Consider the following 27,141-nt stretch of genomic DNA (forward strand, 5'->3'; position numbering starts at 1 on the left):
TGCCATATAAGTACCATGTGCTGACCGATTGCGCCACTGGAGCACAGCCGCCATTTGCAAGATTCTTCATCCATCTGTCTTCGGTTTAAAATAGGCCTCCAGGTGATCCAAAATCCCTGGCTTAGAAGGCCAGTGCCTTATCCAATAGGCCACTGGGGCTTGCCTCAAGTGGCAGCTAAGCGTTTTTTTTTTACTTTTAGAAGTCATCCGTTCTCTTACTTTACAAGGTTAGGGTGGCAAAATCTTTGTTTTTATTTTCCCTTGCAAACTTGCTAGAGAATTGCAAGCGGTTTGAGCTACAAAGTCAGAAAAATGAGTTTTCTGAAAGGGAAAAGCAGTGTCGTTGCTCTCCACACCTCTTTTCAACAAGTAGAAGGCGCACATTGTCGTTCTCAGTTTTGGTCCACAATTTAAAGAATGTGGTGAGTGTAACCGAAAGACAGCTCATTCAAGCAAGGACTGGGGAAAGAACCTTGAGCTTCTTTGGGCGCTTACTGCCTTGTGGTAAAGTTCTCAGGCCATAGGGTGTAGGTCCAGATTCCATTTTCCATTAAGAAAGGCAAAAAGCGTGCTCCAAGTGAGGCTCGAACTCACAACCTCGGCATTGCTCAACAGATACTGCCATATAAGTACCGCGCGCTGACCGATTGCGCCACTGGAGCGCAGCCGCCATCTGGTAGATCCATCATCCATCTCTCCTTCGTTTAAAATAGGCCTCCAAGAGATCCAAAACCTAAAATTCTGCCTATCCCAAAAGACAAAAGAAAATAGTTTTTTTTCTCATAGCAAGAAATGGTAGCTTATAAGTACTCCTAGAGAAAAAAACTGCCAGAGCCACTTGACTGAGGCTCAAGGACAGTTTAAAAAAAATTAAATGTAGAACTTTTTGGAAAGAAAACATGATATCGCAATGTGTCAGCTTTTCCTTTGTGTGGAGTGGAACCCATTGTTTGTCCGAAACATTGCGGGAGATTTGGTTTTGGACAAGAGGACTGGTAGCCCTCTTGGCAGAAGATTGTGTTCAGCTGATAGCATGATGCTCAACTAATTTGAGTTCCACTAGTAAGAGCAACACATATTAATTAATGCTTCAGGAAAGGGAATTTCTAAAGGTTTTCTTTTAAAGCCTTGCTTTAGGGAGTGCCTAGAAAGAAGTTGCCCAGTGAAAGAGACAAGCAAGATCTCAAGCACCCCAGATGGGACTCGAACCCACAATCCCTGGCTTAGGAGGCCAGTGCCTTATCCATTAGGCCACTGGGGCTTGCCTCAAGTGACAGCTAAGCGTTTTTTTTTACTTTTAGAAGTCATCCGTTCTCTTACTTTACAAGGTAAGGGTGGCAAAATCGTTGTTTTTATTTTCCCTTGCAAACTTGCTAGAGAATTGCAAGCGGTTTGAGCTACAAAGTCAGAAGAATGAGTTTTCTGAAAGGGAAAAGCAGTGTCGTTGCTCTCCACACCTCTTTTCAACAAGTAGAAGGCGCATATTGTCGTTCTCAGTTTTGGTCCACAATTTAAAGAATGTGGTGAGTGTAACCGAAAGACAGCTCATTCAAGCAAGGACTGGGGAAAGAACCTTGAGTTTCTTTGGGCGCTTACTGCCTTGTGGTAAAGTTCTCAGGCCATAGGGTGTAGGTCCAGATTCCATTTTCCATTAAGAAAGGCAAAAAGCATGCTCCAGGTGAGGCTCGAACTCACAACCTCGGCATTGCTCAACAGATACTGCCATATAAGTACCGCGCGCTGACCGATTGCGCCACTGGAGCGCAGCCGCCATCTTGTAGATCCATCATCCATCTCTCCTCGGTTTAAAATAGGCCTCCAAGTGATCCAAAACCTAAAATTCTGCCTATCCCAAAAGACAAAAGAAAATAGTTTTTCTCTCATAGCAAGAAATGGTAGCTTAAAAGTACTCCTAGAGAAAAACACTGCCAGAGCCACTTGACTGAGGCTCAAGGACAGTTTAAAAAAAATTAAATGTAGAACTTTTTGGAAAGAAAACATGATATCGCAATGTGTCAGCTTTTCCATTGAGTGGAACCCATTCTTTGTCCGAAACATTGCGGGAGATTTGGTTTTGGACAAGAGGACTGGTAGCCCTCTTGGCAGAAGATTGTGTTCAGCTGATAGCATGATGCTCAACTAATTTGAGTTCCACTAGTAAGAGCAACACATATTAATTAATGCATCAGGAAATGGAATTTCTAAAGGTTTTCTTTTAAAGCCTTGCTTTAGGGAGTGCCTAGAAAGAAGTTGCCCAGTGAAAGAGACAAGCAAGATCTCAAGCACCCCAGATGGGACACAAACCCACAATCCCTGGCTTAGGAGGCCAGTGCCTTATCCATTAGGCCACTGGGGCTTGCCTCAAGTGACAGCTAAGCGTTTTTTTTTACTTTTAGAAGTCATCCGTTCTCTTACTTTACAAGGTAAGGGTGGCAAAATCTTTGTTTTTATTTTCCCTTGCAAACTTGCTAGAGAATTGCAAGCGGTTTGAGCTACAAAGTCAGAAGAATGAGTTTTCTGAAAGGGAAAAGCAGTGTCGTTGCTCTCCACACCTCTTTTCAACAAGTAGAAGGCGCACATTGTCGTTCTCAGTTTTGGTCCACAATTTAAAGAATGTGGTGAGTGTAACCGAAAGACAGCTCATTCAAGCAAGGACTGGGGAAAGAACCTTGAGTTTCTTTGGGCGCTTACTGCCTTGTGGTAAAGTTCTCAGGCCATAGGGTGTAGGTCCAGATTCCATTTTCCATTAAGAAAGGCAAAAAGCATGCTCGAGGTGAGGCTCGAACTCACAACCTCGGCATTGCTCAACAGATACTGCCATATAAGTACCGCGCGCTGACCGATTGCGCCACTGGAGCGCAGCCGCCATCTTGTAGATCCATCATCCATCTCTCCTCGGTTTAAAATAGGCCTCCAAGTGATCCAAAACCTAAAATTCTGCCTATCCCAAAAGACAAAAGAAAATAGTTTTTCTCTCATAGCAAGAAATGGTAGCTTAAAAGTACTCCTAGAGAAAAACACTGCCAGAGCCACTTGACTGAGGCTCAAGAACAGTTTAAAATTTTTTTAATGTAGAACTTTTTGGAAAGAAAACATGATATCGCAATGTGTCAGCTTTTCCATTGAGTGGAACCCATTGTTTGTCCGAAACATTGCGGGAGATTTGGTTTTGGACAAGAGGACTGGTACCCCGCTTGGCAGAAGATTGTGTTCAGCTGATAGCATGATGCTCAACTAATTTGAGTTCCACTAGTAAGAGCAACACCTATTAATTAATGCATCAGGAAAGGGAATTTCTAAAGGTTTTCTTTTAAAGCCTTGCTTTAGGGAGTGCCTAGAAAGAAGTTGCCCAGTGAAAGAGACAAGCAAGATCTCAAGCACCCCAGATGGGACTCGAACCCACAATCCCTGGCTTAGGAGGCCAGTGCCTTATCCATTAGGCCACTGGGGCTTACCTCAAGTGACAGCTAAGCGTTTTTTTTTACTTTTAGAAGTCATCCGTTCTCTTACTTTACAAGGTAAGGGTGGCAAAATCTTTGTTTTTATTTTCCCTTGCAAACTTGCTAGAGAATTGCAAGCGGTTTGAGCTACAAAGTCAGAAGAATGAGTTTTCTGAAAGGGAAAAGCAGTGTCGTTTCTCTCCACACCTCTTTTCAACAAGTAGAAGGCGCACATTGTCGTTCTCAGTTTTGGTCCACAATTTAAAGAATGTGGTGAGTGTAACCGGAAGACAGCTCATTCAAGCAAGGACTGGGGAAAGAACCTTGAGTTTCTTTGGGCGCTTACTGCCTTGTGGTAAAGTTCTCAGGCCATAGGGTGTAGGTCCAGATTCCATTTTCCATTAAGAAAGGCAAAAAGCGTGCTCCAAGTGAGGCTCGAACTCACAACCTCGGCATTGCTCAACAGATACTGCCATATAAGTACCGCGCGCTGACCGATTGCGCCACTGGAGCGCAGCCGCCATCTGGTAGATCCATCATCCATCTCTCCTTCGTTTAAAATAGGCCTCCAAGAGATCCAAAACCTAAAATTCTGCCTATCCCAAAAGACAAAAGAAAATAGTTTTTTTTCTCATAGCAAGAAATGGTAGCTTATAAGTACTCCTAGAGAAAAAAACTGCCAGAGCCACTTGACTGAGGCTCAAGGACAGTTTAAAAAAAATTAAATGTAGAACTTTTTGGAAAGAAAACATGATATCGCAATGTGTCAGCTTTTCCTTTGTGTGGAGTGGAACCCATTGTTTGTCCGAAACATTGCGGGAGATTTGGTTTTGGACAAGAGGACTGGTAGCCCTCTTGGCAGAAGATTGTGTTCAGCTGATAGCATGATGCTCAACTAATTTGAGTTCCACTAGTAAGAGCAACACATATTAATTAATGCATCAGGAAATGGAATTTCTAAAGGTTTTCTTTTAAAGCCTTGCTTTAGGGAGTGCCTAGAAAGAAGTTGCCCAGTGAAAGAGACAAGCAAGATCTCAAGCACCCCAGATGGGACACAAACCCACAATCTCTGGCTTAGGAGGCCAGTGCCTTATCCATTAGGCCACTGGGGCTTGCCTCAAGTGACAGCTAAGCGTTTTTTTTTACTTTTAGAAGTCATCCGTTCTCTTACTTTACAAGGTAAGGGTGGCAAAATCTTTGTTTTTATTTTCCCTTGCAAACTTGCTAGAGAATTGCAAGCGGTTTGAGCTACAAAGTCAGAAGAATGAGTTTTCTGAAAGGGAAAAGCAGTGTCGTTGCTCTCCACACCTCTTTTCAACAAGTAGAAGGCGCACATTGTCGTTCTCAGTTTTGGTCCACAATTTAAAGAATGTGGTGAGTGTAACCGAAAGACAGCTCATTCAAGCAAGGACTGGGGAAAGAACCTTGAGTTTCTTTGGGCGCTTACTGCCTTGTGGTAAAGTTCTCAGGCCATAGGGTGTAGGTCCAGATTCCATTTTCCATTAAGAAAGGCAAAAAGCATGCTCGAGGTGAGGCTCGAACTCACAACCTCGGCATTGCTCAACAGATACTGCCATATAAGTACCGCGCGCTGACCGATTGCGCCACTGGAGCGCAGCCGCCATCTGGTAGATCCATCATCCATCTCTCCTCGGTTTAAAATAGGACTCCAAGTGATCCAAAACCTAAAATTCTGCCTATCCCAAAAGACAAAAGAAAATAGTTTTTCTCTCATAGCAAGAAATGGTAGCTTAAAAGTACTCCTAGAGAAAAACACTGCCAGAGCCACTTGACTGAGGCTCAAGAACAGTTTAAAATTTTTTTAATGTAGAACTTTTTGGAAAGAAAACATGATATCGCAATGTGTCAGCTTTTCCATTGAGTGGAACCCATTGTTTGTCCGAAACATTGCGGGAGATTTGGTTTTGGACAAGAGGACTGGTACCCCCGCTTGGCAGAAGATTGTGTTCAGCTGATAGCATGATGCTCAACTAATTTGAGTTCCACTAGTAAGAGCAACACCTATTAATTAATGCATCAGGAAAGGGAATTTCTAAAGGTTTTCTTTTAAAGCCTTGCTTTAGGGAGTGCCTAGAAAGAAGTTGCCCAGTGAAAGAGACAAGCAAGATCTCAAGCACCCCAGATGGGACTCGAACCCACAATCCCTGGCTTAGGAGGCCAGTGCCTTATCCATTAGGCCACTGGGGCTTACCTCAAGTGACAGCTAAGCGTTTTTTTTTACTTTTAGAAGTCATCCGTTCTCTTACTTTACAAGGTAAGGGTGGCAAAATCTTTGTTTTTATTTTCCCTTGCAAACTTGCTAGAGAATTGCAAGCGGTTTGAGCTACAAAGTCAGAAGAATGAGTTTTCTGAAAGGGAAAAGCAGTGTCGTTTCTCTCCACACCTCTTTTCAACAAGTAGAAGGCGCACATTGTCGTTCTCAGTTTTGGTCCACAATTTAAAGAATGTGGTGAGTGTAACCGGAAGACAGCTCATTCAAGCAAGGACTGGGGAAAGAACCTTGAGTTTCTTTGGGCGCTTACTGCCTTGTGGTAAAGTTCTCAGGCCATAGGGTGTAGGTCCAGATTCCATTTTCCATTAAGAAAGGCAAAAAGCGTGCTCCAAGTGAGGCTCGAACTCACAACCTCGGCATTGCTCAACAGATACTGCCATATAAGTACCGCACGCTGACAGATTGCGCCACTGGAGCGCAGCCGCCATCTGGTAGATCCATCATCCATCTCTCCTTCGTTTAAAATAGGCCTCCAAGAGATCCAAAACCTAAAATTCTGCCTATCCCAAAAGACAAAAGAAAATAGTTTTTTTTCTCATAGCAAGAAATGGTAGCTTATAAGTACTCCTAGAGAAAAAAACTGCCAGAGCCACTTGACTGAGGCTCAAGGACAGTTTAAAAAAAATTAAATGTAGAACTTTTTGGAAAGAAAACATGATATCGCAATGTGTCAGCTTTTCCTTTGTGTGGAGTGGAACCCATTGTTTGTCCGAAACATTGCGGGAGATTTGGTTTTGGACAAGAGGACTGGTAGCCCTCTTGGCAGAAGATTGTGTTCAGCTGATAGCATGATGCTCAACTAATTTGAGTTCCACTAGTAAGAGCAACACATATTAATTAAAGCATCAGGAAAGGGAATTTCTAAAGGTTTTCTTTTAAAGCCTTGCTTTAGGGAGTGCCTAGAAAGAAGTTGCCCAGTAAAAGAGACAAGCAAGATCTCAAGCACCCCAGATGGGACTCGAACCCACAATCCCTGGCTTAGGAGGCCAGTGCCTTATCCATTAGGCCACTGGGGCTTGCCTCAAGTGACAGCTAAGCGTTTTTTTTTACTTTTAGAAGTCATCCGTTCTCTTACTTTACAAGGTAAGGGTGGCAAAATCGTTGTTTTTATTTTCCCTTGCAAACTTGCTAGAGAATTGCAAGCGGTTTGAGCTACAAAGTCAGAAGAATGAGTTTTCTGAAAGGGAAAAGCAGTGTCGTTGCTCTCCACACCTCTTTTCAACAAGTAGAAGGCGCATATTGTCGTTCTCAGTTTTGGTCCACAATTTAAAGAATGTGGTGAGTGTAACCGAAAGACAGCTCATTCAAGCAAGGACTGGGGAAAGAACCTTGAGTTTCTTTGGGCGCTTACTGCCTTGTGGTAAAGTTCTCAGGCCATAGGGTGTAGGTCCAGATTCCATTTTCCATTAAGAAAGGCCAAAAGCATGCTCCAGGTGAGGCTCGAACTCACAACCTCGGCATTGCTCAACAGATACTGCCATATAAGTACCGCGCGCTGACCGATTGCGCCACTGGAGCGCAGCCGCCATCTTGTAGATCCATCATCCATCTCTCCTCGGTTTAAAATAGGCCTCCAAGTGATCCAAAACCTAAAATTCTGCCTATCCCAAAAGACAAAAGAAAATAGTTTTTCTCTCATAGCAAGAAATGGTAGCTTAAAAGTACTCCTAGAGAAAAACACTGCCAGAGCCACTTGACTGAGGCTCAAGGACAGTTTAAAAAAAATTAAATGTAGAACTTTTTGGAAAGAAAACATGATATCGCAATGTGTCAGCTTTTCCATTGAGTGGAACCCATTGTTTGTCCGAAACATTGCGGGAGATTTGGTTTTGGACAAGAGGACTGGTACCCCGCTTGGCAGAAGATTGTGTTCAGCTGATAGCATGATGCTCAACTAATTTGAGTTCCACTAGTAAGAGCAACACATATTAATTAAAGCATCAGGAAAGGGAATTTCTAAAGGTTTTCTTTTAAAGCCTTGCTTTAGGGAGTGCCTAGAAAGAAGTTGCCCAGTGAAAGAGACAAGCAAGATCTCAAGCACCCCAGATGGGACTCGAACCCACAATTCCTGGCTTAGGAGGCCAGTGCCTTATCCATTAGGCCACTGGGGCTTACCTCAAGTGACAGCTAAGCGTTTTTTTTTACTTTTAGAAGTCATCCGTTCTCTTACTTTACAAGGTAAGGGTGGCAAAATCTTTGTTTTTATTTTCCCTTGCAAACTTGCTAGAGAATTGCAAGCGGTTTGAGCTACAAAGTCAGAAGAATGAGTTTTCTGAAAGGGAAAAGCAGTGTCGTTTCTCTCCACACCTCTTTTCAACAAGTAGAAGGCGCACATTGTCGTTCTCAGTTTTGGTCCACAATTTAAAGAATGTGGTGAGTGTAACCGAAAGACAGCTCATTCAAGCAAGGACTGGGGAAAGAACCTTGAGTTTCTTTGGGCGCTTACTGCCTTGTGGTAAAGTTCTCAGGCCATAGGGTGTAGGTCCAGATTCCATTTTCCATTAAGAAAGGCAAAAAGCATGCTCCAGGTGAGGCTCGAACTCACAACCTCAGCATTGCTCAACAGATACTGCCATATAAGTACCGCGCTCTGAACGATTGCGCCACTGGAGCGCAGCCGCCATCTTGTAGATCCATCATCCATCTCTCCTCGGTTTAAAATAGGCCTCCAAGTGATCCAAAGCCTAAAATTCTGCCAATCCCAAAAGACAAAAGAAAATAGTTTTTCTCTCATAGCAAGAAATGGTAGCTTATAAGTACTCCTAGAGAAAAACACCGCCAGAGCCACTTGAATGAGGCTCAAGGACAGTTTAAAAATGTTTTAATGTAGAACTTTTTGGAAAGAAAACATGATATCGCAATGTGTCAGCTTTTCCATTGAGTGGAACCCATTGTTTGTCCGAAACATTGCGGGAGATTTGGTTTTGGACAAGATGACTGGTACCCCGCTTGGCAGAAGATTGTGTTCAGCTGATAGCATGATGCTCAACTAATTTGAGTTCCACTAGTAAGAGCAACACATATTAATTAATGCATCAGGAAAGGGAATTTCTAAAGGTTTTCTTTTAAAGCCTTGCTTTAGGGAGTGCCTAGAAAGAAGTTGCCCAGTGAAAGAGACAAGCAAGATCTCAAGCACCCCAGATGGGACTCGAACCCACAATACCTGGCTTAGGAGGCCAGTGCCTTATCCATTAGGCCACTGGGGCGTGCCTCAAGTGACAGCTAAGCGTTTTTTTTTACTTTTAGAAGTCATCCGTTCTCTTACTTTACAAGGTAAGGGTGGCAAAATCTTTGTTTTTATTTTCCCTTGCAAACTTGCTAGAGAATTGCAAGCGGTTTGAGCTACAAAGTCAGAAGAATGAGTTTTCTGAAAGGGAAAAGCAGTGTCGTTGCTCTCCACACCTCTTTTCAACAAGTAGAAGGCGCACATTGTCGTTCTCAGTTTTGGTCCACAATTTAAAGAATGTGGTGAGTGTAACCGAAAGACAGCTCATTCAAGCAAGGACTGGGGAAAGAACCTTGAGTTTCTTTGGGCGCTTACTGCCTTGTGGTAAAGTTCTCAGGCCATAGGGTGTAGGTCCAGATACCATTTTCCATTAAGAAAGGCAAAAAGCAAGAAAAAGCATGCTCCACGTGAGGCTCGAACTCACAACCTCGGCATTGCTCAACAGATACTGCCATATAAGTACCGCGCGCTGACCGATTGCACCACTGGAGCGCAGCCACCATCTGAAAGATCCATCATCCATCTCTCCTTGGTTTAAAATAGGCCTCCAAGTGATCCAAAGCCTAAAATTCTGCCAATTCCAAAAGACAAAAGAAAATAGTTTTTCTCTCATAGCAAGAAATGGTAGCTTATAAGTACTCCTAGAGAAAAACACCGCCAGAGCCACTTGAATGAGGCTCAAGGACAGTTTAAAAAAAATTAAATGTAGAACTTTTTTGGAAAGAAAACATGATATCGCAATGAGTCAGCTTTTCCTTTGAGTGGAGTGGAACCCATTGTTTGTCCGAAACATTGCGGGAGATTTGGTTTTGGACAAGAGGACTGGTAGCCCTCTTGGCAGAAGATTGTGTTCAGCTGATAGCATGATGCTCAACTAATTTGAGTTCCACTAGTAAGAGCAACACATATTAATTAATGCATCAGGAAAGGGAATTTCTAAAGGTTTTCTCTTAAAGCCTTGCTTTAGGGAGTGCCTAGAAAGAAGTTGCCCAGTGAAAGAGACGAGCAAGATCTCAAGCACCCCAGATGGGACTCGAACCCACAATACCTGGCTTAGGAGGCCAGTGCCTTATCCATTAGGCCACTGGGGCGTGCCTCAAGTGACAGCTAAGCGTTTTTTTTTACTTTTAGAAGTCATCCGTTCTCTTACTTTACAAGGTAAGGGTGGCAAAATCTTTGTTTTTATTTTCCCTTGCAAACTTGCTAGAGAATTGCAAGCGGTTTGAGCTACAAAGTCAGAAAAATGAGTTTTCTGAAAGGGAAAAGCAGTGTCGTTGCTCTCCACACCTCTTTTCAACAAGTAGAAGGCGCACATTGTCGTTCTCAGTTTTGGTCCACAATTTAAAGAATGTGGTGAGTGTAACCGGAAGACAGCTCATTCAAGCAAGGACTGGGGAAAGAACCTTGAGTTTCTTTGGGCGCTTACTGCCTTGTGGTAAAGTTCTCAGGCCATAGGGTGTAGGTCCAGATTCCATTTTCCATTAAGAAAGGCAAAAAGCGTGCTCCAAGTGAGGCTCGAACTCACAACCTCGGCATTGCTCAACAGATACTGCCATATAAGTACCGCGCGCTGACCGATTGCGCCACTGGAGCGCAGCCGCCATCTGGTAGATCCATCATCTATCTCTCCTTCGTTTAAAATAGGCCTCCAAGAGATCCAAAACCTAAAATTCTGCCTATCCCAAAAGACAAAAGAAAATAGTTTTTTTTCTCATAGCAAGAAATGGTAGCTTATAAGTACTCCTAGAGAAAAAAACTGCCAGAGCCACTTGACTGAGGCTCAAGGACAGTTTAAAAAAAATTAAATGTAGAACTTTTTGGAAAGAAAACATGATATCGCAATGTGTCAGCTTTTCTATTGTGTGGAGTGGAACCCATTGTTTGTCCGAAACATTGCGGGAGATTTGGTTTTGGACAAGAGGACTGGTAGCCCTCTTGGCAGAAGATTGTGTTCAGCTGATAGCATGATGCTCAACTAATTTGAGTTCCACTAGTAAGAGCAACACATATTAATTAATGCTTCAGGAAAGGGAATTTCTAAAGGTTTTCTTTTAAAGCCTTGCTTTAGGGAGTGCCTAGAAAGAAGTTGCCCAGTAAAAGAGACAAGCAAGATCTCAAGCACCCCAGATGGGACTCGAACCCACAATCCCTGGCTTAGGAGGCCAGTGCCTTATCCATTAGGCCACTGGGGCTTGCCTCAAGTGACAGCTAAGCGTTTTTTTTTACTTTTAGAAGTCATCCGTTCTCTTACTTTACAAGGTAAGGGTGGCAAAATCGTTGTTTTTATTTTCCCTTGCAAACTTGCTAGAGAATTGCAAGCGGTTTGAGCTACAAAGTCAGAAGAATGAGTTTTCTGAAAGGGAAAAGCAGTGTCGTTGCTCTCCACACCTCTTTTCAACAAGTAGAAGGTGCATATTGTCGTTCTCAGTTTTGGTCCACAATTTAAAGAATGTGGTGAGTGTAACCGAAAGACAGCTCATTCAAGCAAGGACTGGGGAAAGAACCTTGAGTTTCTTTGGGCGCTTACTGCCTTGTGGTAAAGTTCTCAGGCCATAGGGTGTAGGTCCAGATTCCATTTTCCATTAAGAAAGGCAAAAAGCATGCTCCAGGTGAGGCTCGAACTCACAACCTCGGCATTGCTCAACAGATACTGCCATATAAGTACCGCGCGCTGACCGATTGCGCCACTGGAGCGCAGCCGCCATCTTGTAGATCCATCATCCATCTCTCCTCGGTTTAAAATAGGCCTCCAAGTGATCCAAAACCTAAAATTCTGCCTATCCCAAAAGACAAAAGAAAATAGTTTTTCTCTCATAGCAAGAAATGGTAGCTTAAAAGTACTCCTAGAGAAAAACACTGCCAGAGCCACTTGACTGAGGCTCAAGGACAGTTTAAAAAAAATTAAATGTAGAACTTTTTGGAAAGAAAACATGATATCGCAATGTGTCAGCTTTTCCATTGAGTGGAACCCATTGTTTGTCCGAAACATTGCGGGAGATTTGGTTTTGGACAAGAGGACTGGTAGCCCTCTTGGCAGAAGATTGTGTTCAGCTGATAGCATGATGCTCAACTAATTTGAGTTCCACTAGTAAGAGCAACACATATTAATTAATGCATCAGGAAATGGAATTTCTAAAGGTTTTCTTTTAAAGCCTTGCTTTAGGGAGTGCCTAGAAAGAAGTTGCCCAGTGAAAGAGACAAGCAAGATCTCAAGCACCCCAGATGGGACTCAAACCCACAATCCTTGGCTTAGGAGGCCAGTGGGGCTTGCCTCAAGTGACAGCTAAGCGTTTTTTTTTTACTTTTAGAAGTCATCCGTTCTCTTACTTTACAAGGTAAGGGTGGCAAAATCTTTTTTTTTTTTTTCCTTGCAAACTTGCTAGAGAATTGCAAGCGGTTTGAGCTACAAAGTCAGAAGAATGAGTTTTCTGAAAGGGAAAAGCAGTGTCGTTGCTCTCCACACATCTTTTCAACAAGTAGAAGGCGCACATTGTCGTTCTCAGTTTTGGTCCACAATTTAAAGAATGTGGTGAGTGTAACCGAAAGACAGCTCATTCAAGCAAGGACTGGGGAAAGAACCTTGAGTTTCTTTGGGCGCTTACTGCCTTGTGGTAAAGTTCTCAGGCCATAGGGTGTAGGTCCAGATTCCATTTTCCATTAAGAAAGGCAAAAAGCATGCTCGAGGTGAGGCTCGAACTCACAACCTCGGCATTGCTCAACAGATACTGCCATATAAGTACCGCGCGCTGACCGATTGCGCCACTGGAGCGCAGCCACCATCTGGTAGATCCATCATCCATCTCTCCTCGGTTTAAAATAGGCCTCCAAGTGATCCAAAACCTAAAATTCTGCCTATCCCAAAAGACAAAAGAAAATAGTTTTTCTCTCATAGCAAGAAATGGTAGCTTAAAAGTACTCCTAGAGAAAAACACTGCCAGAGCCACTTGACTGAGGCTCAAGAACAGTTTAAAATTTTTTTAATGTAGAACTTTTTGGAAAGAAAACATGATATCGCAATGTGTCAGCTTTTCCATTGAGTGGAACCCATTGTTTGTCCGAAACATTGCGGGAGATTTGGTTTTGGACAAGAGGACTGGTACCCCGCTTGGCAGAAGATTGTGTTCAGCTGATAGCATGATGCTCAACTAATTTGAGTTCCACTAGTAAGAGCAACACCTATTAATTAATGCATCAGGAAAGGGAATTTCTAAAGGTTTTCTTTTAAAGCCTTGCTTTAGGGAGTGCCTAGAAAGAAGTTGCCCAGTGAAAGAGACAAGCAAGATCTCAAGCACCCCAGATGGGACTCGAACCCACAATCCCTGGCTTAGGAGGCCAGTGCCTTATCCATTAGGCCACTGGGGCTTACCTCAAGTGACAGCTAAGCGTTTTTTTTTACTTTTAGAAGTCATCCGTTCTCTTACTTTACAAGGTAAGGGTGGCAAAATCTTTGTTTTTATTTTCCCTTGCAAACTTGCTAGAGAATTGCAAGCGGTTTGAGCTACAAAGTCAGAAGAATGAGTTTTCTGAAAGGGAAAAGCAGTGTCGTTTCTCTCCACACCTCTTTTCAACAAGTAGAAGGCGCACATTGTCGTTCTCAGTTTTGGTCCACAATTTAAAGAATGTGGTGAGTGTAACCGAAAGACAGCTCATTCAAGCAAGGACTGGGGAAAGAACCTTGAGTTTCTTTGGGCGCTTACTGCCTTGTGGTAAAGTTCTCAGGCCATAGGGTGTAGGTCCAGATTCCATTTTCCATTAAGAAAGGCAAAAAGCATGCTCCAGGTGAGGCTCGAACTCACAACCTCGGCATTGCTCAACAGATACTGCCATATAAGTACCGCGCTCTGAACGATTGCGCCACTGGAGCGCAGCCGCCATCTTGTAGATCCATCATCCATCTCTCCTCGGTTTAAAATAGGCCTCCAAGTGATCCAAAACCTAAAATTCTGCCTATCCCAAAAGACAAAAGAAAATAGTTTTTCTCTCATAGCAAGAAATGGTAGCTTAAAAGTACTCCTAGAGAAAAACACTGCCAGAGCCACTTGACTGAGGCTCAAGGACAGTTTAAAATTTTTTTAATGTAGAACTTTTTGGAAAGAAAACATGATATCGCAATGTGTCAGCTTTTCCATTGAGTGGAACCCATTGTTTGTCCGAAACATTGCGGGAGATTTGGTTTTGGACAAGAGGACTGGTACCCCGCTTGGCAGAAGATTGTGTTCAGCTGATAGCATGATGCTCAACTAATTTGAGTTCCACTAGTAAGAGCAACACATATTAACTAGAAAATGCATTCCCTGAGGAAAATGCGAGTGGGAATGCTGAATTGCTGAGCCCGCACCAAAGCCATTCACCATAACCACTACACTATCTTTAGGACACACAGCTCCTTTCTGTATCTGCAAAGTAGAGAGTATGCTGACTTCCTGGTCGCCCCTCCCCCCTCAAGAGGTTTCCCCTCCCCCCAGGTCAGTGAGGAGGAATATTGCACTGAGGTAGAAAGCTATTTATGGAAAGAAATTCCATTACAAACGCCTTTTAATTCACAGACCAATACATTAATTACGCCTCCAAACAAAACGTAATAAATCCACAACCGTACATGCGATCGATACAGCGACTTCACCGTTTGAAAGACACGGCCCTTGTGAACGCATCGATATGAAATTTATGTTGATAAACTTAAAATTGTGGCCATGCCAGCGATTTAGAAAAGAGCGTCTTTGTGTGTTTTGCAGGAAAATTTTTAAAATTTTTAACATGGACGGTCAATGAGAGTGGTTTTGTCACTCTTGTCCTTTAGAAGCTCCTGGAACTAAAACTAAAATACGTATCACAAAACTGATCACATTGCCTGAAACCAGACAAGCATACCTACGTTTTGATATATAAATTGTGTATGACAAGTAGATCTTGTGGGCGTGAGAGCAATTTGTTCGCCCTTTTTTTAAAGATAATTTTTGTTTTCAAAGATCTCCACTCTAAAGGTCACATGACACACTCTAAACCTGCTCCATAGGATTACATTATAACCGATAAAAAAATCACTAAACGTAAATTGCGTTTTCACAAAAACCGTAAAAGATATCAATCTGAAAAGTCATGTTTGGATAGCTGAATATTTTGTGACCGCTTTAAAGTTTGTTTGGTGTCTGTAAGTGAAAGTATGAAGGAGCTGAAACTTTTGGCAGAACGTGTGTTTTGAAGCAGGAAAAAGGATGTTCTCATTGACTTCAATGTTAAAAAAAAGTGTCTAAAAGCTTAATATTTTAAAAAGTATAAATAGTACAAAAAAACTTGAAGAAGTCCCATCGTTAGCTGAATGAGACGAACATTTTAAAAGTTAAATGGTCTCAATAGCTCAAAGTATGCAGAAGTTACGCAGAGCCAAAAAACGTACGGAATAAAATTAAAATTAAAATTAAGAAGAACTAGAAAATGCATTCCCTGAGGAAAATGCGAGTGGGAATGCTGAATTGCTGAGCCCGCACCAAAGCCATTCACCATAACCACTACACTATCTTTAGGACACACAGCTCCTTTCTCTATCTGCAAAGTAGAGAGTATGCTGACTTCCTGGTCGCCCCTCCCCCCTCAAGAGGTTTCCCCTCCCCCCAGGTCAGTGAGGAGGAATATTGCACTGAGGTAGAAAGCTATTTATGGAAAGAAATTCCATTACAAACGCCTTTTAATTCACAGACCAATACATTAATTACGCCTCCAAACAAAACGTAATAAATCCACAACCGTACATGCGATCGATACAGCGACTTCACCGTTTGAAAGACACGGCCCTTGTGAACGCATCGATATGAAATTTATGTTGATAAACTTAAAATTGTGGCCATGCCAGCGATTTAGAAAAGAGCGTCTTTGTGTGTTTTGCAGGAAAATTTTTAAAATTTTTAACATGGACGGTCAATGAGAGTGGTTTTGTCACTCTTGTCCTTTAGAAGCTCCTGGAACTAAAACTAAAATACGTATCACAAAACTGATCACATTGCCTGAAACCAGACAAGCATACCTACGTTTTGATATATAAATTGTGTATGACAAGTAGATCTTGTGGGCGTGAGAGCAATTTGTTCGCCCTTTTTTTAAAGATAATTTTTGTTTTCAAAGATCTCCACTGTAAAGGTCACATGACACACTCTAAATCCCTTCCATAGGGTTACATTATAACCGATTCCATTTTCTGAAAAAATCGCTAAACGTAAATTGCGTTTTCACAAAAACCGTAAAAGATATCAATCTGAAAAGTCATGTTTGGATAGCTGAATATTTTGTGACCGCTTTAAAGTTTGTTTGGTGTCTGTAAGTGAAAGTATGAAGGAGCTGAAACTTTTGGCAGAACGTGTGTTTTGAAGCAGGAAAAAGGATGTTCTCATTGACTTCAATGTTAAAAAAAAGTGTCTAAAAGCTTAATATTTTAAAAAGTATAAATAGTACAAAAAAACTTGAAGAAGTCCCATCGTTAGCTGAATGAGACGAACATTTTAAAAGTTAAATGGTCTCAATAGCTGAAAGTATGCAGAAGTTACGCAGAGCCAAAAAACGTACGGAATAAAATTAAAATTAAAATTAAGAACTAGAAAATGCATTCCCTGAGGAAAATGCGAGTGGGAATGCTGAATTGCTGAGCCCGCACCAAAGCCATTCACCATAACCACTACACTATCTTTAGGACACACAGCTCCTTTCTCTATCTGCAAAGTAGAGAGTATCCTGACTTCCTGGTCGCCCCTCCCCCCTCAGGAGGTTTCCCCTCCCCCCAGGTCAGTGAGGAGGAATATTGCACTGAGGTAGAAAGCTATTTATGGAAAGAAATTCCATTACAAACGCCTTTTAATTCACAGACCAATACATTAATTATGCCTCCAAACAAAACGTAATAAATCCACAACCGTACATGCGATCGATACAGCGACTTCACCGTTTGAAAGACACGGCCCTTGTGAACGCATCGATATGAAATTTATGTTGATAAACTTAAAATTGTGGCCATGCCAGCGATTTAGAAAAGAGCGTCTTTGTGTGTTTTGCAGGAAAATTTTAAATTTTTTTAACATGGACGGTCAATGAGAGTGGTTTTGTCACTCTTGTCCTTTAGAAGCTCCTGGAACTAAAACTAAAATACGTATCACAAAACTGATCACATTGCCTGAAACCAGACAAGCATACCTACGTTTTGATATATAAATTGTGTATGACAAGTAGATCTTGTGGGCGTGAGAGCAATTTGTTCGCCCTTTTTTTAAAGATAATTTTTGTTTTCAAAGATCTCCACTCTAAAGGTCACATGACACACTCTAAATCCCTTCCATAGGGTTACATTATAACCGATTCCATTTTCTGAAAAAATCGCTAAACGTAAATTGCGTTTTCACAAAAACCGTAAAAGATATCAATCTGAAAAGTCATGTTTGGATAGCTGAATATTTTGTGACCGCTTTAAAGTTTGTTTGGTGTCTGTAAGTGAAAGTATGAAGGAGCTGAAACTTTTGGCAGAACGTGTGTTTTGAAGCAGGAAAAAGGATGTTCTCATTGACTTCAATGTTAAAAAAAAGTGTCTAAAAGCTTAATATTTTAAAAAGTATAAATAGTACAAAAAAACTTGAAGAAGTCCCATCGTTAGCTGAATGAGACGAACATTTTAAAAGTTAAATGGTCTCAATAGCTGAAAGTATGCAGAAGTTACGCAGAGCCAAAAAACGTACGGAATAAAATTAAGAAGAAGAATAACTAGAAAATGCATTCCCTGAGGAAAATGCGAGTGGGAATGCTGAATTGCTGAGCCCGCACCAAAGCCATTCACCATAACCACTACACTATCTTTAGGACACACAGCTCCTTTCTCTATCTGCAAAGTAGAGAGTATGCTGACTTCCTGGTCGCCCCTCCCCCCTCAAGAGGTTTCCCCTCCCCCCAGGTCAGTGAGGAGGAATATTGCACTGAGGTAAGGAAAGCTATTTATGGAAAGAAATTCCATTACAAACGCCTTTTAATTCACAGACCAATACATTAATTACGCCTCCAAACAAAACGTAATAAATCCACAACCGTACATGCGATCGATACAGCGACTTCACCGTTTGAAAGACACGGCCCTTGTGAACGCATCGATATGAAATTTATGTTGATAAACTTAAAATTGTGGCCATCCCAGCGATTTAGAAAAGAGCGTCTTTGTGTGTTTTGCAGGAAAATTTTTTAAATTTTTAACATGGACGGTCAATGAGAGTGGTTTTGTCACTCTTGTCCTTTAGAAGCTCCTGGAACTAAAACTAAAATACGTATCACAAAACTGATCACATTGCCTGAAACCAGACAAGCATACCTACGTTTTGATATATAAATTGTGTATGACAAGTAGATCTTGTGGGCGTGAGAGCAATTTGTTCGCCCTTTTTTTAAAGATAATTTTTGTTTTCAAAGATCTCCACTCTAAAGGTCACATGACACACTCTAAACCTGCTCCATAGGATTACATTATAACCGATAAAAAAATCACTAAACGTAAATTGCGTTTTCACAAAAACCGTATAAGATATCAATCTAAAAAGTCATGTTTGGATAGCTGAATATTTTGTGACCGCTTTAAAGTTTGTTTGGTGTCTGTAAGTGAAAGTATGAAGGAGCTGAAACTTTTGGCAGAACGTGTGTTTTGAAGCAGGAAAAAGGATGTTCTCATTGACTTCAATGTTAAAAAAAAGTGTCTAAAAGCTTAATATTTTAAAAAGTATAAATAGTACAAAAAAACTTGAAGAAGTCCCATCGTTAGCTGAATGAGACGAACATTTTAAAAGTTAAATGGTCTCAATAGCTGAAAGTATGCAGAAGTTACGCAGAGCCAAAAAACGTACGGAATAAAATTAAGAAGAAGAACTAGAAAATGCATTCCCTGAGGAAAATGCGAGTGGGAATGCTGAATTGCTGAGCCCGCACCAAAGCCATTCACCATAACCACTACACTATCTTTAGGACACACAGCTCCTTTCTCTATCTGCAAAGTAGAGAGTATCCTGACTTCCTGGTCGCCCCTCCCCCCTCAGGAGGTTTCCCCTCCCCCCAGGTCAGTGAGGAGGAATATTGCACTGAGGTAGAAAGCTATTTATGGAAAGAAATTCCATTACAAACGCCTTTTAATTCACAGACCAATACATTAATTATGCCTCCAAACAAAACGTAATAAATCCACAACCGTACATGCGATCGATACAGCGACTTCACCGTTTGAAAGACACGGCCCTTGTGAACGCATCGATATGAAATTTATGTTGATAAACTTAAAATTGTGGCCATGCCAGCGATTTAGAAAAGAGCGTCTTTGTGTGTTTTGCAGGAAAATTTTAAATTTTTTTAACATGGACGGTCAATGAGAGTGGTTTTGTCACTCTTGTCCTTTAGAAGCTCCTGGAACTAAAACTAAAATACGTATCACAAAACTGATCACATTGCCTGAAACCAGACAAGCATACCTACGTTTTGATATATAAATTGTGTATGACAAGTAGATCTTGTGGGCGTGAGAGCAATTTGTTCGCCCTTTTTTTAAAGATAATTTTTGTTTTCAAAGATCTCCACTCTAAAGGTCACATGACACACTCTAAATCCCTTCCATAGGGTTACATTATAACCGATTCCATTTTCTGAAAAAATCGCTAAACGTAAATTGCGTTTTCACAAAAACCGTAAAAGATATCAATCTGAAAAGTCATGTTTGGATAGCTGAATATTTTGTGACCGCTTTAAAGTTTGTTTGGTGTCTGTAAGTGAAAGTATGAAGGAGCTGAAACTTTTGGCAGAACGTGTGTTTTGAAGCAGGAAAAAGGATGTTCTCATTGACTTCAATGTTAAAAAAAAGTGTCTAAAAGCTTAATATTTTAAAAAGTATAAATAGTACAAAAAAACTTGAAGAAGTCCCATCGTTAGCTGAATGAGACGAACATTTTAAAAGTTAAATGGTCTCAATAGCTGAAAGTATGCAGAAGTTACGCAGAGCCAAAAAACGTACGGAATAAAATTAAGAAGAAGAATAATAAAAAACGAATATCAATACTGGGAATGCTTATTAAAGCATTCCCACTAATAATAAAAAACGAATATCAATACTGGGAATGCTTATTAAAGCATTCCCACTAATAAAAAACGAATATCAATACTGGGAATGCTTATTAAAGCATTCCCACTAATAATAAAAAACGAATATCAATACTGGGAATGCTTATTAAAGCATTCCCACTAATTAATGCATCAGGAAAGGGAATTTCTAAAGGTTTTCTTTTAAAGCCTTGCTTTAGGGAGTGCCTAGAAAGAAGTTGCCCAGTGAAAGAGACAAGCAAGATCTCAAGCACCCCAGATGGGGACTCGAACCCACAATCCCTGGCTTAGGAGGCCAGTGCCTTATCCATTAGGCCACTGGGGCTTGCCTCAAGTGACAGCTAAGCGTTTTTTTTTACTTTTAGAAGTCATCCGTTCTCTTACTTTACAAGGTAAGGGTGGCAAAATCTTTGTTTTTATTTTCCCTTGCAAACTTGCTAGAGAATTGCAAGCGGTTTGAGCTACAAAGTCAGAAGAATGAGTTTTCTGAAAGGGAAAAGCAGTGTCGTTGCTCTCCACACCTCTTTTCAACAAGTAGAAGGCACACATTGTCGTTCTCAGTTTTGGTCCACAATTTAAAGAATGTGGTGAGTGTAACCGAAAGACAGCTCATTCAAGCAAGGACTGGGGAAAGAACCTTGAGTTTCTTTGCGCGCTTACTGCCTTGTGGTAAAGTTCTCAGGCCATAGGGTGTAGGTCCAGATACCATTTTCCATTAAGAAAGGCAAAAAGCAAGAAAAAGCATGCTCCACGTGAGGCTCGAACTCACAACCTCGGCATTGCTCAACAGATACTGCCATATAAGTACCGCGCGCTGACCGATTGCACCACTGGAGCGCAGCCACCATCTGAAAGATCCATCATCCATCTCTCCTTGGTTTAAAATAGGCCTCCAAGTGATCCAAAGCCTAAAATTCTGCCAATTCCAAAAGACAAAAGAAAATAGTTTTTCTCTCATAGCAAGAAATGGTAGCTTATAAGTACTCCTAGAGAAAAACACCGCCAGAGCCACTTGAATGAGGCTCAAGGACAGTTTAAAAAAAATTAAATGTAGAACTTTTTTGGAAAGAAAACATGATATCGCAATGAGTCAGCTTTTCCTTTGAGTGGAGTGGAACCCATTGTTTGTCCGAAACATTGCGGGAGATTTGGTTTTGGACAAGAGGACTGGTAGCCCTCTTGGCAGAAGATTGTGTTCAGCTGATAGCATGATGCTCAACTAATTTGAGTTCCACTAGTAAGAGCAACACATATTAATTAAAGCATCAGGAAAGGGAATTTCTAAAGGTTTTCTTTTAAAGCCTTGCTTTAGGGAGTGCCTAGAAAGAAGTTGCCCAGTGAAAGAGACGAGCATGATCTCAAGCACCCCAGATGGGACTCGAACCCACAATACCTGGCTTAGGAGGCCAGTGCCTTATCCATTAGGCCACTGGGGCGTGCCTCAAGTGACAGCTAAGCGTTTTTTTTTTACTTTTAGAAGTCATCCGTTCTCTTACTTTACAAGGTAAGGGTGGCAAAATCTTTGTTTTTATTTTCCCTTGCAAACTTGCTAGAGAATTGCAAGCGGTTTGAGCTACAAAGTCAGAAGAATGAGTTTTCTGAAAGGGAAAAGCAGTGTCGTTGCTCTCCACACCTCTTTTCAACAAGTAGAAGGCGCACATTGTCGTTCTCAGTTTTGGTCCACAATTTAAAGAATGTGGTGAGTGTAACCGAAAGACAGCTCATTCAAGCAAGGACTGGGGAATGAACCTTGAGTTTCTTTGGGCGCTTACTGCCTTGTGGTAAAGTTCTCAGGCCATAGGGTGTAGGTCCAGATACCATTTTCCATTAAGAAAGGCAAAAAGCAAGAAAAAGCATGCTCCAGGTGAGGCTCGAACTCACAACCTCGGCATTGCTCAACAGATACTGCCATATAAGTACCGCGCGCTGACCGATTGCGCCACTGGAGCGCAGCCACCATCTGGTAGATCCATCATCCATCTCTCCTCGGTTTAAAATAGGCCTCCAAGTGATCCAAAACCTAAAATTCTGCCTATCCCAAAAGACAAAAGAAAATAGTTTTTCTCTCATAGCAAGAAATGGTAGCTTAAAAGTACTCCTAGAGAAAAACACTGCCAGAGCCACTTGACTGAGGCTCAAGGACAGTTTAAAAAAAAATTAAATGTAGAACTTTTTTGGAAAGAAAACATGATATCGCAATGAGTCAGCTTTTCCTTTGAGTGGAGTGGAACCCATTGTTTGTCCGAAACATTGCGGGAGATTTGGTTTTGGACAAGAGGACTGGTAGCCCTCTTGGCAGAAGATTGTGTTCAGCTGATAGCATGATGCTCAACTAATTTGAGTTCCACTAGTAAGAGCAACACATATTAATTAATGCATCAGGAAAGGGAATTTCTAAAGGTTTTCTTTTAAAGCCTTGCTTTAGGGAGTGCCTAGAAAGAAGTTGCCCAGTGAAAGAGACAAGCAAGATCTCAAGCACCCCAGATGGGACTCGAACCCACAATCCCTGGCTTAGGAGGCCAGTGCCTTATCCATTAGGCCACTGGGGCTTGCCTCAAGTGACAGCTAAGCGTTTTTTTTTTACTTTTAGAAGTCATCCGTTCTCTTACTTTACAAGGTAAGGGTGGCAAAATCTTTGTTTTTATTTTCCCTTGCAAACTTGCTAGAGAATTGCAAGCGGTTTGAGCTACAAAGTCAGAAGAATGAGTTTTCTGAAAGGGAAAAGCAGTGTCGTTGCTCTCCACACCTCTTTTCAACAAGTGGAAGGCGCACATTGTCGCTCTCAGTTTTGGTCCACAATTTAAAGAATGTGGTGAGTGTAACCGAAAGACAGCTCATTCAAGCAAGGACTGGGGAAAGAACCTTGAGTTTCTTTGGGCGCTTACTGCCTTGTGGTAAAGTTCTCAGGCCATAGGGTGTAGGTCCAGATTCCATTTTCCATTAAGAAAGGCAAAAAGCAAGAAAAAGCATGCTCCAGGTGAGGCTCGAACTCACAACCTCGGCATTGCTCAACAGATACTGCCATATAAGTACCGCGCGCTGACCGATTGCGCCACTGGAGCGCAGCCGCCATCTTGTAGATCCATCATCCATCTCTCCTCGGTTTAAAATAGGCCTCCAAGTGATCCAAAACCTAAAATTCTGCCTATCCTAAAAGACAAAAGAAAATAGTTTTTCTCTCATAGCAAGAAATGGTAGCTTAAAAGTACTCCTAGAGAAAAACACTGCCAGAGCCACTTGACTGAGGCTCAAGGACAGTTTAAAAAAAATTAAATGTAGAACTTTTTGGAAAGAAAACATGATATCGCAATGTGTCAGCTTTTCCATTGAGTGGAACCCATTGTTTGTCCGAAACATTGCGGGAGATTTGGTTTTGGACAAGAGGACTGGTAGCCCTCTTGGCAGAAGATTGTGTTCAGCTGATAGCATGATGCTCAACTAATTTGAGTTTGTGACGGTATCGGTATGATATCCCCGTCAAGCATTCCCTCCTCTCCATACAAGACCATCACAGGATCCCACACACATGAGTCAAGACTGGATGCTGGAACCAAGACTGAGTTTAATGTTATAACACACAGCTTATATGTCATTTCCAAAACTGTTACAATGACAAATCTCCGCCCCCCTCACACTGGGGCTTCCATACAGATGAGTAGGCAGACACGACGGAGCCGAGTCTGAAAACACATTTTCTTTAGATAATGACATCAGTGGAGTTGAGTACTAGTTGTACTAAATACATTAACTAGACAACTCGACCCCGCATATAGAGAGATAATTACCACAATGAAGCAATCAGAATAATTAACACAAGCCACATAAACACAGATCTCCTTCACACAACACAATAGATCAATTAACCTTTAGAAATAGTGAGGGGACATTAGCACGTCAATAACCTGCTAGCCGAGGACAGAATCACCCAGGGCAAGCAGGGAGAATTAGACTGAGACATATAGGCAAATGCATCACAATGGCCCCCCTTTTTCTCCCTGCTCCGGAAAACCCGATTGGACCTTCCCTGGTCCAGTAGGGTTGACGGGTTCAGAGCTTTTAGTCCGAGGTTAACTCCGTTTGGCATGACTGACCTCCCTTGGCAACTGCTTCAGACTCAGGTATGCCACCGGGTCGTCAGATCACACGCCGGTCAGTCCCCAAGTCTTTTTGCGATCTGCAAAGTCACCAGAAGTCAGTGTGAAGACGGCGAATGGGTCTGTGCGCCGCCATCTAGGTGTCCCGCTATGGGAGGGGCAGGTTATGGCTCTGAAGTGACAGTCACAGGAGATTCATAAAAAGAAAAAGTTATATTTGTTGAAATGCTGTAGCACTGGTGCTCAGAGTCCGGGGGGGGAGGGGACTCAGAGCCCCATAAGGTCAGCCACCCCCTGCTCCCTCCGCAGCCGCCGGTTCTCCTCTTTGAGCTTCTCCAGCTCCATCTCCAGTTCATGGAGCCTGGGGGGGTCAGCCCGCTGTGACCTCAGGTGGTTGTTCTCCTCCTCCATGCGGCTTATGCACTCCTCCAGCTCTATGTACTCACGGATCAGATCCTGCTTGCTCATGTCCTGCAGGCTCTCCACGTGGTCCTTCATCATCAGGAACTGGGTGGTGGTGTAAGGGGCCACCGGTGGGCCCTTGGCGAACATCTCGGCCCGCATCTGGGGCGCCCGCTGCGATTCCATCTCCTCCAGTCGCTTCTTCTCCTCCCAGGTCCGCTGGTTATATGACTTCCAGGACCTCTTCTTCTTGGAGGGTAGCTGGCGGTGCCTCTTTCTGCCCAGCTCCCTCCAAGGCCCCTCCGGCTCATGGCTGTCGCCCATGACCAGCTGACAATGGTGTTCCCTGTTGTCCGTAATAACAGATTGTACCATGAGGGCTTCGTAAGGGGTGCCCAATGGTTCTTCCTGACCCAGCTCCTGGGGATCCCAAGCCGAGTCTACACAATGGGCTGCTGCTGGTGGGCGGTACCCAGGTTGAGACCAATTTGACCTGGTGTTGTCATTCATGGGGCAATTCTGCTTGAAGCGACCCAACTGTTTGCACCGGAAGCAGCGTTGTTCGTTGTCCTCCTGGCGTGGGTAGCGAGGGCTAGATGTCATCGGTCTGTTAGGCGGTTGGTATCTAGCGGCTGGTGGGTGTGAGGGCGCCGTTGGTCGTGGAGGTTGTACCCGTGGTGTGACCTGGTTTGTCTTGCGAGTATCCGCATATTCATCCGCCAACTTCGCGGCCTCTGGTAGAGTCATGGGCCTGCGATCTCTCACCCAATCTTTGACGTCCATCTGGATGTGATTGTAAAATTGCTCCAGGAGCATTAGTTGCAAAATGTCCTCTGCGGTGGTGGCCTGGCTGCTGTTAACCCAGTTAGAGGCCGACAGGGACAACTGGCATGCCCATTCCGCGTAAGAGTCTTTCGTGGTTTTGCGTGAGTCCCTGAACTTCTGTCGGTGGGACTCTGGGGTTACTGCATAACGAGCCAGGAGCACTTCTTTAACCCGGGCGTAGCTATGGATATCCTGATCTGGCACGGTCCGGAAAGCATCAGAAGCTTTGCCTGACAGTTTGCCTGACAATATTGCAACCCACTCTCTTCTAGCTATTCGGTGCAGGTTACATTGTCGCTCAAAATCCGCCAGGTAGTTATCAATCTCACAGTCCTTTTCATCAAAAGCTTTAAAAGCGCTAAACGGAATCTTCCTTGTGTCTGCTGTGCTATACTCACTGTTCGGAGAAGGTGCGGCTGCTTGTTGGACTGCTGCCAGTTTTAACTGTAGTTCTGCGTTTACTAACAGGTCCATCACTTTCAGCACCACATCCGGCGTTGGGTTCGGGCCGAACCATGCTAGCTTCTCTCTCATTAGCTTGTTGGCTGGCGATTCCTCCTCCTGAATCACTGGTGTCTCCATCTCTTGTACCGCTGGCGTTGCTGCAATCCCATTCTCCTGGTCTATCTCCATTGATTCTGCTATGATGACCCGTTTGGTTTTGTTGCTAGCAATCCTTCCACAAACTTCCAGTAGTTCTTCCAGTGTCTGCTTGGAATCCCGGGTGTAAAGGAGAGTAGAAGGGAAAATCCCACTGCTACCAACCAATTGTGACGGTATCGGTATGATATCCCCGTCAAGCATTCCCTCCTCTCCATACAAGACCATCACAGGATCCCACACACATGAGTCAAGACTGGATGCTGGAACCAAGACTGAGTTTAATGTTATAACACACAGCTTATATGTCATTTCCAAAACTGTTACAATGACAAATCTCCGCCCCCCTCACACTGGGGCTTCCATACAGATGAGTAGGCAGACACGACGGAGCCGAGTCTGAAAACACATTTTCTTTAGATAATGACATCAGTGGAGTTGAGTACTAGTTGTACTAAATACATTAACTAGACAACTGGACCCCGCATATAGAGAGATAATTACCACAATGAAGCAATCAGAATAATTAACACAAGCCACATAAACACAGATCTCCTTCACACAACACAATAGATCAATTAACCTTTAGAAATAGTGAGGGGACATTAGCACGTCAATAACCTGCTAGCCGAGGACAGAATCACCCAGGGCAAGCAGGGAGAATTAGACTGAGACATATAGGCAAATGCATCACAGAGTTCCACTAGTATATTAATTAATGCATCAGGAAAGGGAATTTCTAAAGGTTTTCTTTTAAAGCCTTGCTTTAGGGAGTGCCTAGAAAGAAGTTGCCCAGTGAAAGAGACAAGCAAGATCTCAAGCACCCCAGATGGGACTCGAACCCACAATCCCTGGCTTAGGAGGCCAGTGCCTTATCCATTAGGCCACTGGGGCTTGCCTCAAGTGACAGCTAAGCGTTTTTTTTTACTTTTAGAAGTCATCCGTTCTCTTACTTTACAAGGTAAGGGTGGCAAAATCTTTGTTTTTATTTTCCCTTGCAAACTTGCTAGAGAATTGCAAGCGGTTTGAGCTACAAAGTCAGAAGAATGAGTTTTCTGAAAGGGAAAAGCAGTGTCGTTGCTCTCCACAAGTCTTTTCAACAAGTAGAAGGCGCACATTGTCGTTCTGAGTTTTGGTCCACAATTTAAAGAATGTGGTGAGTGT

The 27,141-nt window shown here is 42.7% G+C and overlaps 29 non-coding genes across 29 annotated transcripts; all 29 read right to left on the reverse strand.

Annotated features, from left to right (window-relative positions):
- Window positions 1-569: 569 nt before the first annotated feature.
- On the reverse strand, window positions 570-662 carry TRNAI-UAU. The gene is given in 2 exon segments: window positions 570-605; window positions 625-662. It is a non-coding gene; the product is annotated as a tRNA-Ile (tRNA).
- A 526-nt stretch (window positions 663-1,188) lies between these two features.
- Window positions 1,189-1,261, reverse strand: TRNAR-CCU. Its single transcript has one exon. It is a non-coding gene; the product is annotated as a tRNA-Arg (tRNA).
- Window positions 1,262-1,670: 409 nt separating this feature from the next.
- TRNAI-UAU lies at window positions 1,671-1,763 on the reverse strand. Its single transcript is given in 2 exon segments — window positions 1,671-1,706; window positions 1,726-1,763. It is a non-coding gene; the product is annotated as a tRNA-Ile (tRNA).
- Window positions 1,764-2,765: 1,002 nt separating this feature from the next.
- Window positions 2,766-2,858, reverse strand: TRNAI-UAU. The gene is given in 2 exon segments: window positions 2,766-2,801; window positions 2,821-2,858. It is a non-coding gene; the product is annotated as a tRNA-Ile (tRNA).
- Window positions 2,859-3,378: 520 nt separating this feature from the next.
- TRNAR-CCU lies at window positions 3,379-3,451 on the reverse strand. Its single transcript has one exon. It is a non-coding gene; the product is annotated as a tRNA-Arg (tRNA).
- Window positions 3,452-3,860: 409 nt separating this feature from the next.
- On the reverse strand, window positions 3,861-3,953 carry TRNAI-UAU. Its single transcript is given in 2 exon segments — window positions 3,861-3,896; window positions 3,916-3,953. It is a non-coding gene; the product is annotated as a tRNA-Ile (tRNA).
- Window positions 3,954-4,479: 526 nt separating this feature from the next.
- TRNAR-CCU lies at window positions 4,480-4,552 on the reverse strand. The gene has a single exon. It is a non-coding gene; the product is annotated as a tRNA-Arg (tRNA).
- A 409-nt stretch (window positions 4,553-4,961) lies between these two features.
- On the reverse strand, window positions 4,962-5,054 carry TRNAI-UAU. The gene is given in 2 exon segments: window positions 4,962-4,997; window positions 5,017-5,054. It is a non-coding gene; the product is annotated as a tRNA-Ile (tRNA).
- A 521-nt stretch (window positions 5,055-5,575) lies between these two features.
- Window positions 5,576-5,648, reverse strand: TRNAR-CCU. Its single transcript has one exon. It is a non-coding gene; the product is annotated as a tRNA-Arg (tRNA).
- A 409-nt stretch (window positions 5,649-6,057) lies between these two features.
- Window positions 6,058-6,150, reverse strand: TRNAI-UAU. Its single transcript is given in 2 exon segments — window positions 6,058-6,093; window positions 6,113-6,150. It is a non-coding gene; the product is annotated as a tRNA-Ile (tRNA).
- A 526-nt stretch (window positions 6,151-6,676) lies between these two features.
- Window positions 6,677-6,749, reverse strand: TRNAR-CCU. Its single transcript has one exon. It is a non-coding gene; the product is annotated as a tRNA-Arg (tRNA).
- A 409-nt stretch (window positions 6,750-7,158) lies between these two features.
- Window positions 7,159-7,251, reverse strand: TRNAI-UAU. The gene is given in 2 exon segments: window positions 7,159-7,194; window positions 7,214-7,251. It is a non-coding gene; the product is annotated as a tRNA-Ile (tRNA).
- Window positions 7,252-7,771: 520 nt separating this feature from the next.
- Window positions 7,772-7,844, reverse strand: TRNAR-CCU. The gene has a single exon. It is a non-coding gene; the product is annotated as a tRNA-Arg (tRNA).
- Window positions 7,845-8,866: 1,022 nt separating this feature from the next.
- TRNAR-CCU lies at window positions 8,867-8,939 on the reverse strand. The gene has a single exon. It is a non-coding gene; the product is annotated as a tRNA-Arg (tRNA).
- Window positions 8,940-9,358: 419 nt separating this feature from the next.
- TRNAI-UAU lies at window positions 9,359-9,451 on the reverse strand. Its single transcript is given in 2 exon segments — window positions 9,359-9,394; window positions 9,414-9,451. It is a non-coding gene; the product is annotated as a tRNA-Ile (tRNA).
- A 526-nt stretch (window positions 9,452-9,977) lies between these two features.
- On the reverse strand, window positions 9,978-10,050 carry TRNAR-CCU. The gene has a single exon. It is a non-coding gene; the product is annotated as a tRNA-Arg (tRNA).
- A 409-nt stretch (window positions 10,051-10,459) lies between these two features.
- Window positions 10,460-10,552, reverse strand: TRNAI-UAU. The gene is given in 2 exon segments: window positions 10,460-10,495; window positions 10,515-10,552. It is a non-coding gene; the product is annotated as a tRNA-Ile (tRNA).
- A 526-nt stretch (window positions 10,553-11,078) lies between these two features.
- Window positions 11,079-11,151, reverse strand: TRNAR-CCU. The gene has a single exon. It is a non-coding gene; the product is annotated as a tRNA-Arg (tRNA).
- A 409-nt stretch (window positions 11,152-11,560) lies between these two features.
- TRNAI-UAU lies at window positions 11,561-11,653 on the reverse strand. Its single transcript is given in 2 exon segments — window positions 11,561-11,596; window positions 11,616-11,653. It is a non-coding gene; the product is annotated as a tRNA-Ile (tRNA).
- Window positions 11,654-12,635: 982 nt separating this feature from the next.
- Window positions 12,636-12,728, reverse strand: TRNAI-UAU. Its single transcript is given in 2 exon segments — window positions 12,636-12,671; window positions 12,691-12,728. It is a non-coding gene; the product is annotated as a tRNA-Ile (tRNA).
- A 520-nt stretch (window positions 12,729-13,248) lies between these two features.
- TRNAR-CCU lies at window positions 13,249-13,321 on the reverse strand. Its single transcript has one exon. It is a non-coding gene; the product is annotated as a tRNA-Arg (tRNA).
- A 409-nt stretch (window positions 13,322-13,730) lies between these two features.
- Window positions 13,731-13,823, reverse strand: TRNAI-UAU. Its single transcript is given in 2 exon segments — window positions 13,731-13,766; window positions 13,786-13,823. It is a non-coding gene; the product is annotated as a tRNA-Ile (tRNA).
- Window positions 13,824-20,307: 6,484 nt separating this feature from the next.
- Window positions 20,308-20,381, reverse strand: TRNAR-CCU. Its single transcript has one exon. It is a non-coding gene; the product is annotated as a tRNA-Arg (tRNA).
- Window positions 20,382-20,800: 419 nt separating this feature from the next.
- On the reverse strand, window positions 20,801-20,893 carry TRNAI-UAU. The gene is given in 2 exon segments: window positions 20,801-20,836; window positions 20,856-20,893. It is a non-coding gene; the product is annotated as a tRNA-Ile (tRNA).
- A 526-nt stretch (window positions 20,894-21,419) lies between these two features.
- On the reverse strand, window positions 21,420-21,492 carry TRNAR-CCU. Its single transcript has one exon. It is a non-coding gene; the product is annotated as a tRNA-Arg (tRNA).
- A 420-nt stretch (window positions 21,493-21,912) lies between these two features.
- Window positions 21,913-22,005, reverse strand: TRNAI-UAU. Its single transcript is given in 2 exon segments — window positions 21,913-21,948; window positions 21,968-22,005. It is a non-coding gene; the product is annotated as a tRNA-Ile (tRNA).
- Window positions 22,006-22,532: 527 nt separating this feature from the next.
- On the reverse strand, window positions 22,533-22,605 carry TRNAR-CCU. The gene has a single exon. It is a non-coding gene; the product is annotated as a tRNA-Arg (tRNA).
- A 420-nt stretch (window positions 22,606-23,025) lies between these two features.
- On the reverse strand, window positions 23,026-23,118 carry TRNAI-UAU. The gene is given in 2 exon segments: window positions 23,026-23,061; window positions 23,081-23,118. It is a non-coding gene; the product is annotated as a tRNA-Ile (tRNA).
- A 3,680-nt stretch (window positions 23,119-26,798) lies between these two features.
- On the reverse strand, window positions 26,799-26,871 carry TRNAR-CCU. The gene has a single exon. It is a non-coding gene; the product is annotated as a tRNA-Arg (tRNA).
- Between the last annotated feature and the right edge of the window lie 270 nt (window positions 26,872-27,141).

Source organism: Rana temporaria, chromosome 3, assembly GCF_905171775.1.
Source record: "Rana temporaria chromosome 3, aRanTem1.1, whole genome shotgun sequence".
Taxonomy (NCBI): Eukaryota; Metazoa; Chordata; class Amphibia; order Anura; family Ranidae; genus Rana; species Rana temporaria.